The sequence below is a fragment of the Urocitellus parryii genome, chromosome 11, assembly GCF_045843805.1.
Source record: "Urocitellus parryii isolate mUroPar1 chromosome 11, mUroPar1.hap1, whole genome shotgun sequence".
Taxonomy (NCBI): Eukaryota; Metazoa; Chordata; class Mammalia; order Rodentia; family Sciuridae; genus Urocitellus; species Urocitellus parryii.
This window is the reverse complement of record NC_135541.1, coordinates 16216886-16229950: the sequence shown is the minus strand read 5'-3', so window position 1 is coordinate 16229950 and position 13065 is coordinate 16216886. Positions and strand designations below refer to the sequence as shown.

Here is a 13065-nt window from a genome sequence, read left to right as displayed (position 1 = left end):
AAGGCCAGGGTGACTCAGGGTCCTGAAGTAATGTCAGCGGAAACTTACTACACCTTCTCTGTTAGACCCCAGCTGCCGTGGTGCCTGAGGGTAGTGTAGGGCAACACATAGGTAGGAGCCAGGAGTCCTGAGGGAGAACCAATCTCAGGTTCGCTATGAGCTCCCTCCAGGGCCTTGACCAAGCTTTTGCCCTTCTCTGGCCTCTGTTTCCCCATCTGTTGAAGGAAGTTGACTTTAATAATCTCTTAGGTTCTTGTAGCTCTACATGGCAGACACAATAGACCAAACTTTTTTTTTTTTTCCCCTCCTTTTTTTGGCAACATATTTTCTTTCCTAATGAAGCCAGGCTAAGATTAAAATGGCCTTCCATTCCCCATGCGTTTCATTGCAAGCAGCAGAGCTGCAGATCTGAAGCAGACCAGGGAGAAGCTGCTTAGGGGTTTAAAATGTCAGACTCTTGATCCTTCTCACTGGAGGGGAGATGTCTCATGGATAATCCAGAAATGTGAAATAATCCAAAAACCGTTTCTCCCAGGCTCTGGGTGGGAAAATGAGCGGGTGTAGGGGGCTGGGATTTGGGCAGGTCACAGCTCAGTGAAATACATAATGGAACCACCCAGTGAGGCCTGAACACAGGAGGAACTGGGATGCCATCCAGCCCCACATTCTGGCCCCGCTCCCCATCCAGGGCTGGGAGTTAAACAGCACTGTCCTCAAACTGATGCATGCAGTTGTTCTTGAGACATCTGTGCAGCCAGGCATTGGGACAGCACACTGAACACCACAGATGAAGCACCTGGTCCTCGGGATGCTTCCAGTTTAGAGGGAAAGACATTAAGCGGGATGACACTGAGCACTGGATAGTTCAAGGACTGTGCAAGAGAAGGAAAGCTGTGGGCTGTGACAGCCTGTCACAGGCTGACCCTATCTTATAGCTGCTTCATGAAAGGATGAGGGGGTTAGACAGCTAGATGGAGAGCATTCCATCTAGAAACAGCAGTGTGTACAGCCTGGAGGAGGAAGAGGCTCAGCTCTGAGGAACCAAGGGGAAGACAAATGAAGCTGAACAGGGAGGCGAGGCAGGCAGGGCCAGGTCTGCTGGCTCAGGGTGGTGTCTGTCTGTCTGTCTCTCCCTCTTTTTTTTTTTTTTTTTTTTTTTTTTTGGTACTGGGGATTGAACCCAGGGGCATTTAACCACTAAGCCACATCCCCATCCCTGGCCCTTTTTATATTTTATTTAAAGATAAGGACTCACTAAGTTGCTTAGGACCTTGCTAAGTTGCTGAGGATGGCTTTGAACTCTCCATCCTCTTGCCTTAGCCTCCCAAGCTGCTGGGATTACAAGCATGCACCACTGTTCCTGGCTGGTCTCCCTTATTAAAGATGGTGCACAGGCCCCCCCATCAAGGGCAGCTCTCCATTGCCAGTTAAAGTCATGATGAGAATGAGGAAGGGTTTGGGATATAGGACCAGAGTGGTGAGGAAGGAGAATTAATAGATGGAGTCACATTGTCAACAGGAAGCCTAAGCTGAGAAGACAATGACACACTCACTCACCAACAGGCAGTGAACAGCTTTGACACTGGCACTGGGGAAGCAGTCATTCCCCTTAGCTGTGCATCTTGAGCCCCTCCATGCTCATTCAGTGCCATGTGCTGGGGAGACAAAGCAGACATGGCCCCGTCCTTGGGTTCAGCAGCCATGCCAGCAAGCGAAAATAAGTACATTCACAAAGGCTGGGGCTGGAGATACAGCACATTTGGTAGAGTGCTTGCCTCACACACACAAGGCCCTGGATTCAATCCCCAACATCACCACAAAAAAAAAAAAAAAAAAATACACGAAGAACCTTAGAACACCTGGTAGGAAGTGGCAGGTGCCCGGGTGCAGGGAGGGATGAAGAGTGTGACCAAGCAGCTCAGTATTGGGTCAGAGGGTATTCCTGTGCTCACTTGGTGAGAAGAGACACATCTGTTCTGGGCCCTTTGTGTAACATTATCCTGTGGATCCTTCACAGTAGCTTAGGAGTGCTCCCTGTCCCCATCAGAGAGTGCAGGAGTAGGTACAGCAGGATCCTTGCCCAAGGGCTCCATGGTTAGTGTGTGGTAGAGCCAAATTCAAAACATACTACTTCCCCTCCAGAGCCTGGGGACTGAGCCCTGTGCCTGCCTGTTTCTGTGTCACGTCCCTGCTTCCCCATCTGATAAAGGGTGGGCCAAACTGGAGGAACCCTATTCTGCTTTCTGGGTCTGATATTTTAAATGGATTTTGAAGTCCTATGGAAGAAACTGCACTTGAGCTCGACCTTGAAAGATGGGCAAGATTTGGAGACAGGGAAGGGCAATCTAGGCAGTGAAAACTGCGCAAAGGGAGGTCACATCCCAGTGTGAGTTAGAAGATGAAAGGTCAGAGGAGAGAGTGGGGAATGTGGGGCACGACTTGGCTGAGAGCTGTGGCTGACAGGACAGAGCTGAGAGTGGGTCAAGGGAGGGGGGCTGTGGGCCTGTGCAAACATCTTCTTTGGCCCCCTAGATAGAAAACAGAGCCAGACAGACTGGCTCCACATTGGGACCCTGCGAGCTGAAGATCGGCCCTGCCAGACACTGGGGACTGGTGGGCAGCAAAGGAAGGGCCTCCAAGGTGTTCAGGAATCCCAAGTCCCTCTCCCCTCCCTACTCCCTCTCAGGCCTGGAACTGAGGCCAAGAGAAATGTCACAGGTCCTCCAAGGTTACACCAGCTGGGGCCTGACCGGAGCAGGAGACAGTTTCCAAGGCCACCATCCAGCCGGGGTCAGCAGGCATGCCCAGGCTGCTCTGGGCTTTGTTTCTCCGTGTCATGAAACCTTGAGAGGTCACTTGATCTTGCCTCTGGCTCTGAGCAAGAAGCCTCACGACAGGGCTCAGCCAGTCCTGCCCTGCCTCTTCTGGGCTCCAGCTCTTCCCTTCCCACCCCCCACTCCCTGCTGCTCTCTGAGGCCATCCTCCCTCCGATCCTATCTCTTGCCTCTCCAGCCGTGCATTTAGGCCAGCCTTCTTGTTTAGAGCCCTTGTTTCCTGGAAATATCTCTTTGAGAACATACCCTCTTACACTCATCTCAGCCCCCCACATCCCAGAGCAGATCCCTGAAACTGGAGGGCAGTGCTGGGAGCCCACTGTGTTCACAGGAAGGTTCCATCCCTTACCAGCTCCGTGACCTGGTGAGTCACATCACTTCACCCAGTCCTGGCACACAGTAAGCACGAACTCAGTGGGTGGGAGATGGGGGGATAAATACCTCCCCACAGACTGACTTCTGGGGCCTCTGACCCAGTCTGCGTGGATCCCGTACCTCTGACCCTCAGGCCCACAGAGCCCGTCTCCAGCACCTGCTTCCCTCCTACAAAGGGTATTGTTTTCTGGCATGGGTTTGGGGCCTTTGGAGGGGGTTTTTTGAAATACCACCTGATTCTTTGCCTTAGCGACTGTACCTAGTCCTCCTGGGAAGAGAGGGGACACAGCATCAAGGTAAATGCTACCCCAGAGGAGTGGAGACCAGACTTAAAAATGATCCGGGTCAGCTAGGAATCCTGTCCACACAGTTATCCACACCAGGCCTCTCTCCCAACACAAATAATCTGAAACTTCCTTGTAACTTTGTAATACAGCATGATTCCCCCCCCCCCCGGCAGTTTTGCCTTTGTCATCATAACCTTTGCTGCCATAGTGTCCTGTGTTTGTGCTGGAAGGCAGGGGGCGTAGGTCAAATCTGTGTTCAGCATGCACCAACTAACAACCCGCTCTGAGCCAAGCATTGCATCTGACTTGGAGGGTGCTGCTGAATGAGACTGGCAGAGCCCTGCCCTCATGGGGTTTGCAGCCTAAAAACAGATTTATTAAAGGCCTACAGGGCAGCCAGGCATTGTGGCACATGCCTGTAATCTCTGCAACTCAGGAAGCTGAGACAGGAAGGTCACAAGGTAGAGGCCAGCCTCAGCAACTTAGCAAGACCCTATCAAAAAATAAAGGGCCAGGCATGGTGGTGCATGCCTATAATCCTAGCAGCTCAGGAGTCTGAAGTAGGAAGATCACTAGTTCAAAGCCAGACTCGGCAAAAGCAAGCCACTAAGCAAGTCAGTGAGACTCTGTCCCTAAATAAAATACAAAATAGGCCTAGGGATGTGGCTCAGTAGTTGAGTGCTCCTGAGTTCAATCCCCAGTACCCCTCAAAATAAATAAAAAGGGCTGGAAATGTAACTCAGAGTTAGTGCACTTGGCTAGCATACACAAAGCCCTGGGTTCAATCCCCAGCACCATTTAAGAAAAAAAAATCTCCACCTGGGCATGGGCATCATTTTGCAGGGGAGGGACTAGAGCACTCCCAGAACTTACCAGGGATCACCCTCCTGAACTGTGTGAGCAGGGCAGACAGCAAGAGCTTCTTGGAGGCAAGAAATGGGTCTTGACAAATTGGAGACTTCAGAGGCTGGAGCCCCACCTCTGCCATCTGGGCTTCTGACCCACCCCACCCCCACTGGATGAGTGGGGAGTCCATTCTCCCCATTATGGCTTCCAAAGTGCTTGTTCTTCAGCATTCCTAGATGCATGGTGTCGGGAGCCCCTAAAATATTTATTGGATGAATTGATTAAAGCACATCTGCTCCTGCAACTCCATCACTTCACACCTTTTGATTGTATCCTTCACTTTCCAGCTCCTTCCGCACAAATACAGGCCCAGCTTCCTAGCATGGTATTCAAGGGATTCAAGCCTTCTTTCAGGGTATCCTGCCTCTTTTAGCCCCTGCCTCTTTTTCAGCCCTGGCCTCCCTCATGCGGCCTTCCTTTCTAGCCTGAGAATATCTACTCAGGAGTGGGGGGCTATCTGAAGGGTTTTTCCTAACATGCCCTGTGTCTTTGCAGTCCCCTGGCCTGGATTGCCCACTGTGGTCTCCCACCTGTCAGTTCCTATGGTTTCACCTCCTCCAAGAAGCATTCCAGAATCCTTCCCAGGCACAATCAATCTCACGCCCTTTATGCATCCATGACAGCCCTTCTGGGAATGTCCTCACCATACCACAACTCCTGTAGGCCGGTTACTCATCTCTGTGCAACGTCCTCCCCTCAGCCCAGTGTCTCGTCATGCCTGGGACGTTTCAGGTGTGTGTGTGAGTGTGCATGAACTTGAGCCGATAAAAAGCATTTCGAAATGGGAGAGCTGTAAGAGGAAAGACTGAGCTCTGGGGCATAGGTGTGGCACACATATGATAGTGGGGCACAGTTCCCCACTGTCACCAGGAACTGCTCCCAAACATCAAGCCATTGATGGGTTTTAAGAGGTCTCCAAGCTCACCCACTCTCCCAGGGTTAGGGAATCACCTGAGTCCACCTGGTCATTGAAGCAATGTAAGGTGGAACCAGGCAGGCCCTCGGACATCCTCAGGTGCTCTGTACTTGTCTTTCCGTGGGCCCCTGCCTCACTTGCATGTCCAGCACACATCACTGGTGACCCCTGTCTTTATATAGGACATCTCCACCTGGGATGGGGGAAAAGACCGAGTGTGGCACGGGGTGTGAGCAACCCCTCCTCTCAGGATGGGTAAGGAACGGGAGGCTCTGGGAGGTGAGAGGCACACACATGATCACATAAGGTGGGTGGGTGACCGTGAATATGAACCCATCTGGTCCCATGAGCAAATATTTTAGGTCTCTGTCCAGCAGTAGAGGAAGCAGATCCCTAAGGAGAGTGACTGGCACTTGTGACACTTCAGTGGACTCCAGACCCACCCTACTTCATTGGTATTTCTGCTTCAAGCAGTATCCTCTCTACATTTATGTGTCTCACAGGCCTGGTAGCCTGAAAGTGCTGGAGAAGTGGGTCAACCTCTGGGCAGCTGCAGTTTGCCTCGACTCCTTGTCTTTGGCACCATCTTGGCGCCTTAAAATTCCATCCATCGCCTGTTTGATGCCCTTATTTTACAGAATAGAAACTGAAGCCCAGAGAGGAAAGAGCCTTGCCCTAGGTCACACAGCAGATCAGTCTCAATTCTCATGCACTCTTATTGCCTTCTGCTGTATTGTCTTAACACTGAGATTTCCTTTTGGAGGTTAGAGACCAGAATGGAGGTTAGACTTTCACTCAGACCCTGGCAATTAGTGGGTGTGAATACATGTTTGCTATTTGCTTAAATGAATGCACAAATGTGTGCTGGTTGTGTGGGGAGAGCAGCTTTCTCAGAACAACCTGATTTTATATGTCCTCTGCAGCACTTTGAATCTCTGCTCAGATGCCCTTCAGTGCCACCTATGCCCACCCCCACTGCCAGGCAGAAACCACTTAATACCCTGGCACCTCAGATGCTAAAACTGCTGGAGCATGAGAATGCAGTGGAACATGGCTCTGAGGTTCCTTATGGAGGCACTAAAAGGTTAAGTCTTACGAACAGTAGTTGGTGTCCTGGGGCCAGGTGCATGCTGGCATTGAGGGTACAGAGCTACCACACACAGGCCTCTGCCCTGGAGGAGCAGAGTAGGGAATGACAAGTGCGCTGGTAGCTATGGTAACGGGGTGGTCTAAGGAGGCGTCCTGGAGGTGTGCAAGAGCTGAGCTGGACGTTGACATGCTGACCAGCCTTAGATCAGTCATCACTCTGTCATTCAGTCCACTCACAATCGTGACCCCAGCATGTGCTGGGCACTGTGCTCAGCAGTGGGTTAAGAGCCCAGTCCCTCCTGCCAAATTGGGGCTAGACCCCCCTTTCTTCCTGAGCTCCCTAGGACTTCCCGTCTCCCTGCATGAGGATGGCCTGGTTTGGGCTCTGCTTTGCTCCCCCTGCTCCATGAGCCTCTCAGAGGCCAGAGCCAGAGCTGTCTTGGTCTCTGCCTTGTCTCATGCCCAGCGCTGGGCTGCCTGGCACCTTAGCATTTGGTTCTGTTTTGTGGAGAGTTGAGCCTGGTGAGGTCTGGGTTCCACACAGCCACAGCATTCTCCCTTCATCCCCCACCAAGAGCCCCTGGGCTTTGATTCCCTCCCCACCCCCTTCCCCCACATTCTGCCAGAGTCTCTGGCTGGCCAAGTCCTGAAAGCTGGGAGGGCGGTGGGAGGAGGTAGGTGAGCCGAGCTGGGCTGCTTAGCAGAGGGTGAGAAAGCCTCCTGCTGCCTGGCCACGGGAAGGTTCTGGCAGGAGCCGCCTGCTGGGCTGAGATCACCATGGAGACCTGGCTTGGAGAGGGTCACTGGCAGTGGCTAAGGGCTAGAGGGGGCAGGGATTTGTGCAGAGACTCCCAGCCTGCCCTGGGCCCTTGTAGGGAGTGGGCATTGTTGGGGTTTGACACCATGAGTGTGCTGAATGGTTTAGAGCAGCCCACCCTCAATCTCCCCTCACTTGTCACCCACAGAGATTCTTCAGCTTGGCAACTGTCCTTCAACTGCAGTAAGGCCAGCCTCTAGATGGAGATCCTTAGCTCTCTGCTGATTGTGGTACCCAGATGCCATAGTTCAGTCCCCTAATCTCTGCAATTGGTCCTGCTTATCACCCTAACTGGAGAGCTGACATCCAACCCCATGGCACCCTACCCGCCCCAAGAGCACTCTTCTGCCTAACACTCCAGTTGTCATACAGCTGTCCCCCTAGCATGCACACTGCTTGCCCCTGTGAATGCCCTTTCCTTCCTTCACTGCAGACCTGCTGGCTTCACAGCCTGTGGCCCTTTGCCCTCCCACACCTCCACTTGGTACATGGCCTGATCACCAGGCTGGGGTGCTGCCCCCCCCCCCCTCTGCAGGAGCCCACCTGGTCCCTCTGGCCCTCGGGTGAGTCCTGGCAAGTCCAATCTCAGGACAAAAGTCGTCCTCGGGGCTGACTGCCCAGCAGACAGCAGCTGAGGCTGAGCAGAATGTCAATGCAGCCCTGTTGGAAAAGGAAGCCAAGAAAGTACAAGGGAGGCGAGGTTTCTGTCGCTGCCTGGCTCCTGCAGGCAGGCGTGGGGGAGGATGGGTAGCTCACAGAGGAGGCTTAGGAGGCAGTTTTAGCACCCCCAGGCCGCCCTCAATTCTGGAGGAAATAGTCACTGAGGGTGGGAGTTTCAGGGCTCTATGAGGCTGGCAGGCTAATGGCTGGAGCTGGAATGATGGAGCCTAGCCCTATCCTGGCCACTTGTCACTCACCCCAGCAGAACTGTGAATCCAGAGGGTCTAGACAGGCTGTGGGTCTGGTTAAGGAAGTTGGGGCCCCACAAACATGACTAGGAGTATCTGGGAAAAGGGGGTATGCCCATCTTCTAGTGTCTGGCAGTTCTGGGGACTGAGAACTTGGGGGTTTCTGAACTTCAGAAAGGCAGTGTTCCACCAAACACAGAGGGTATCATGTTGGGCAGTTTTGATCCCTTTGTGCAGACAACTCACCTCTAAGGAACAGAATGGCATGCACGGGGCTGGGAAGGGGTGCATTTACAAGAAATTGAAGCACCTGTTCACACCTGTGCTAGGTGAAGGCCCTCTTCCTATGTCTTTCTCCAGCCTAGGTTGGAGGAATGGCTAAACAAACTCATTGTGATATTAGGAAACAGAGGTTTGGAGAGCTCAGCTAGCTCCAGGAAAATAATAACAAGGAGTAATTAGTTCAATTTATTATGCACTTATATACTAGGTTTCCTCTGACCTAAAACCACTGAATCCTGCTAATAAACCTCTTGGGTAGCTCTAATATCCCCTCTGTACTGATGACTAAACTGAGGCTCACAGAAATTCACTGTCTTGGGCTGGGGATGTACTTAGAACATGGGAGACCCTGGGTTTGACATCCAGCAGAGACAAAAAAAAAAAAAAAAGCAAAGGAGTTCAACATCTTATCCAAGGTACTAGGACTATTAAATAATGGTGCTAGCATTTGAACTCAGCTGGTGTAACTCCAGAGCCCAAGCTCTACTGCTTGGCACTCCAGCTTTTTATCCAGCACATCCTTCACCTCTTGGTAAAGGGCTTGGGCATTTCTGTTTTATAGATGAGGAAACTGAGCTCAAAGAAGGCCAAAAGCAGTGGGGGGGCTGGTTTGAAGTCTCTAGGATAAGGAATAATGGTGTTAACTTCTACAATCTTGTTAAGAATTGAGTGGTCCTGCCTGTAATCCCAGCAGCTCGGGAAGCTGAGACAGGAGGATCTCGAGTTCAAAGCCAGCCTCAGCAATGGCGAGGTACTAAGCAACTCACTTGAGACCCTGTCTCTAATAAAATACAAAATTGGGCTGGGGATGTGACTCAGTGGTTGAGTGCCCCCCGAGTTCAATCCCCAGTACCAATAAAAAGAATTGAGTGGTCCCTCCAGGCTTAGTGGCACATGCCTATAATCCCAGCAACTCAGAAGGCTGAAGTGGAAGGATCACAAGTTTGAGGCCAGCCTTCACAATTTACATGCTGTCTCAAAAAATAAAAAGGGCTGGGGATATAACTCAGTGGTAGTGCAGGCCTGGGTTCAATCCCCAGAACCAAAAAATAAATAAGAATCAAGTAGTCTCCCTCTTAGCCTCCCCAGGTCTCAGAGTTCATGGTGTGTGTCTGCCACTGACTTCTGCCTCTTGTATTTTTTGCAGCTTTCAGAAAACCAACGCCAAGACCCCTCCCAGCGTCCACATCGTCCTCTGGCAGGAGCACCTGCCCCTCTGCCTCCCCGCCTCCCTGCACCCCCTACAGCCCCCCTCCCCCACCCCCAACCCATCTCTCCACGCAGAAGCCGAAGGTGAGCCCTTTCTGCACAAAACCAGCAATTGTAAATACTTTTTAAAAATGTACAAAACTTAAAAAACAAACACAGTTTTAGAAAAAGACAAAAAAAAAAAAAGAGCGAGAGAGCGAGCGTGTGCAAGAGGTTGCGAGCGGGGCCTCCAGGTGTCCAGAGCCCCTGCAAGTATGCACTGAGAAATTTATCTACAGGTCGTTTGACAAAAATGAACAATATCCTATTTATTGTATATACTGTTTTATTATAAATCGTGGATTGTATATTGCATTCTGTAAACCTGCTGTGGTCCCGTGGTGTGCAAATTCGCATGGTGGGGGGGAGGGTGAAGAACCTCTTGCGGGAGCTTTTTTTTTTTCTTTTTTTTTTTTTTCCTTTCTTATTTTTCACTCTTTTGGGTTTTCTCTTCTGTTGTTGTTGTTGTTTTCTGTTGGCAGGACACACCCAAAGATCCAAGTTTGTATTAAAAAGAAATGAAAAAAAGCAAAAAAAAAAAAAAAAAAAAAAACTAACCTTGTGTCTTGTGAAAAGGGGTGAAGGGGTGCGTGAGGGTGGATGGAGTGGAAGGGACACAGCTGGAATTTGTCACCAGCCACTGATTCCCCAGAGGAGCTGAGAGCTGACCCACCTACATATGTTCTCTACCTCTGAATTCTCCCTTCTGTCTGAGACTTGGGTCATTTTTGCACCTGGGCCCTCACATCCCACCCCAGGCCCTGGATCTCCCCTGTTTGCCTTTAGCTCTCCCATTCCACTCCTGCCCTAGGCCCTCCTGCCTCTGAGCTCTCTATTCTGCTTCCTAGGACTTCTTGGCCCCTGGTCTATGCAGTCTGCCCCAGGTTCAAGGATTCTGCCTCTTGGTCTTCATTTCACTTTGGTCCTGGAACTTCCCTGATTCTTCTCTGTTGTATCCCAACTCCCAGATCGCCCTTTTTCTGGATCCTCTTTTATGTCCTCAAATCTGGATTCCACTCCCTAAAGAGCCCCGATTATGGGTCTTGGATCTCTCCTCCTTCAGCATTCCCTATTCCATCCTATTCCATCCTAGTCCCCAGGCTCTGCCCCTAGACCCTTTATTTATCACATGTCTTCCAGGCCTTTAGGCCCCACAGTTCCGTAGTGGTCCAGGGACACCTATCTTTGAGGCTCTCATTCCAAATCCAAGAAACCTTGCAAGACCCCTTCCCCTAGGACTGCAGTGTGCCCTGTTTGTGTATCTCCCTTTCACCCCAAGTCTTAGGTCTCCTCTGCCTTCAAGCCCCTCATTTTATCCCAGCTCACCCACATCTGCTGTGCAAAACACAAAACTATGAGCAGGCCAGTCACTCCAGTGTTTCCCTACCTTCCTCTTTTCTTTTCCCACTGAACCCCAAATATCAAGTCTGTGTTTTCTTGCAGCTTTGGTAAGCTATGAAAAAAAAGAGAACTCCCAACTGTGGGCCTGTTTCTGCTGGGCCTAGAAGGGCTAAGCCATTTCCCACTCCCTGATACCAGGGAGCTCTGGACTATTCTCTTCCTATTGAAACCCTCTTTGGCCTCTTGGTCTTCAAGAGTTTTTCTCATGACCCATTTTGTTAAAGTTCTGCTGAGTGTGGCTTCTTGTCCCTCCTCAGTGAAGCTCAGGGAGACAACAAGACGTGGCCTGCCCTCCCTGACCCAACCAGCAAGTCCTAGGCCTTGGAGAGAGTTGGCTGAGCCCTTGGTCTGAGGGGTAAACACACCCCATTTTCTGGATATCCCTGTGTGGAAGAGGCTGGAGGACTCGGTCACAGGTCCTGAAAAATGCAGCCTCTGTGCTGAATGTAAAGGCTCATGGACCTGCCAAGATGAAGACATTGTCCTACCCTCCTGTGTGCAGAGGGAGAGATCATCACATTCAAGCCGACTGTCCCCTGTGCAGCTGGAAATCGGGGCAGGAAGCTGTAAGACCTTGGGAGACTTCCCAGAGGAGGAAGCTTTTAAAGGCCCCACCTAGGGTATAAGCAGAAAAATTAGAGAATTCCTGGAGGAGGAAAGAGCATGTGAAAAGGCCCAGAGGTGTGAAAGAGGGTGGCAGAAGGTAGAAGCCTAGTTAATTCTGTTTGGAGTGGATACTGCATGTGTTCAGGGAGGGGAAAGAACTTAGGAAAGGTCACTCTGGGGTTGGAAGGAGGCTGGGAGGAGTAGGTGGGGGCATCAGAGAATCCAGTGGGGGGTGTGGTTGGCTAGGCCAACCTAAGAAAAGCCTGTTTGCAGCCCTAAGAATCACCTGCAATGAAAAGATGAGTGTGTTCAGAAGCTGATGAGTTAGCAGAAGACACGGCAGCCAGCCAGGTAGGGCAGGCTGGGCAGAGTTGGCTTCTAAGAGAATCAGGGTTCCCTGAGAAGGTGAGACCTGGTGTCTGACTGAGGGCTCAGAGGAGGGCAGTGGGGTTATTCAGTGGAAGGGATTGGGGCTCCACACAAGATGGGCCTCAAAAGGGGATGAAGGGTAGTGAAGGGTCATGGGGCAGGAGCTCAGGAATTGGGGTAAGGAAGGGAGACCCGTGAAGGACTTGGGAGTTTAGAAGGGATCATATTGTAACTCCTTAACTTGAAGGACATGTTCACCACAAGAAGAGAATCAGACAGGGAAGCCTGGGGCTCCGTAAGAAAAGAAGAGAAAGGTCAGAGGGAGAAAGGGAGATTGGGGCAGAGATGGTCTCAGTCTAGGGTCTAATGCTTAGTAAAGGGTGAGGAGGGATAAGATGTATGTTGGAGATCAGACCCCAGAGACCTTCCAGGGCCAAAGATCTAGCATTTGGGATATAAGATTCTTTGTGCCCTTAGGCCCTGAGGTCCCTGAGGAAAGGGTAGCAAAGACCTTACCATGTGGGTGAAGCAGGGATAGGGTGGCTTATTTTGATTTGTTTTCTTTAGAGGTGGGGGCCCTACCACAGCCGGAATGCCACACAATCCCAGAATGTATCAAGACGTGGCAACCAGGTACAGTGGGCATGCCTGGAATCCCAGCTACTTGGGAATCTGAGGCAGGAAGATGACAAGCTCAAGGCCATCATGAACAATTTATCAAGACTGTCTCAAAATTAAAAAAAAAATAAAGCCCAGCAGGAGGCTGAGGCAGGAGAATCTCAAGTTGAAAGCCAGCCTCAGCAACTTAGCAAGGTCCTAAGCAACTTAGTGAGGCCCTGTCTTAAAATGAAAAATAAATAAAAAGGTCTGGGGATGTAGTTCAGTGGTTAATGTCTCTGGATTCAATCCCTAGTAACAAAAAATATAAAATCAAATAAATTTAAAAAATAAAAAGGACTGGGGATTGAGCGCAATAGTAGAGTACTTGCTTAGTATGTGTGAAGCCCTGGGTTCAATCCCCAGTAGT

At 50.9% G+C, this 13065-nt stretch overlaps 1 protein-coding gene across 5 annotated transcripts in view; it reads left to right on the top strand.

Annotated features, from left to right (window-relative positions):
* Ahdc1 (AT-hook DNA binding motif containing 1) overlaps window positions 1–10185 on the top strand; it is a 65856-nt gene extending 55671 nt beyond the window's left edge. For all 5 annotated transcript variants that reach the window (XM_026391651.2, XM_026391654.2, XM_026391652.2 and 2 more), the window contains one exon: window positions 9562–10185. The gene's annotated coding sequence lies outside the window, so the exon portion shown is untranslated. The remainder of the gene's footprint in view (window positions 1–9561) is intronic.
* Window positions 10186–13065: the final 2880 nt, after the last annotated feature.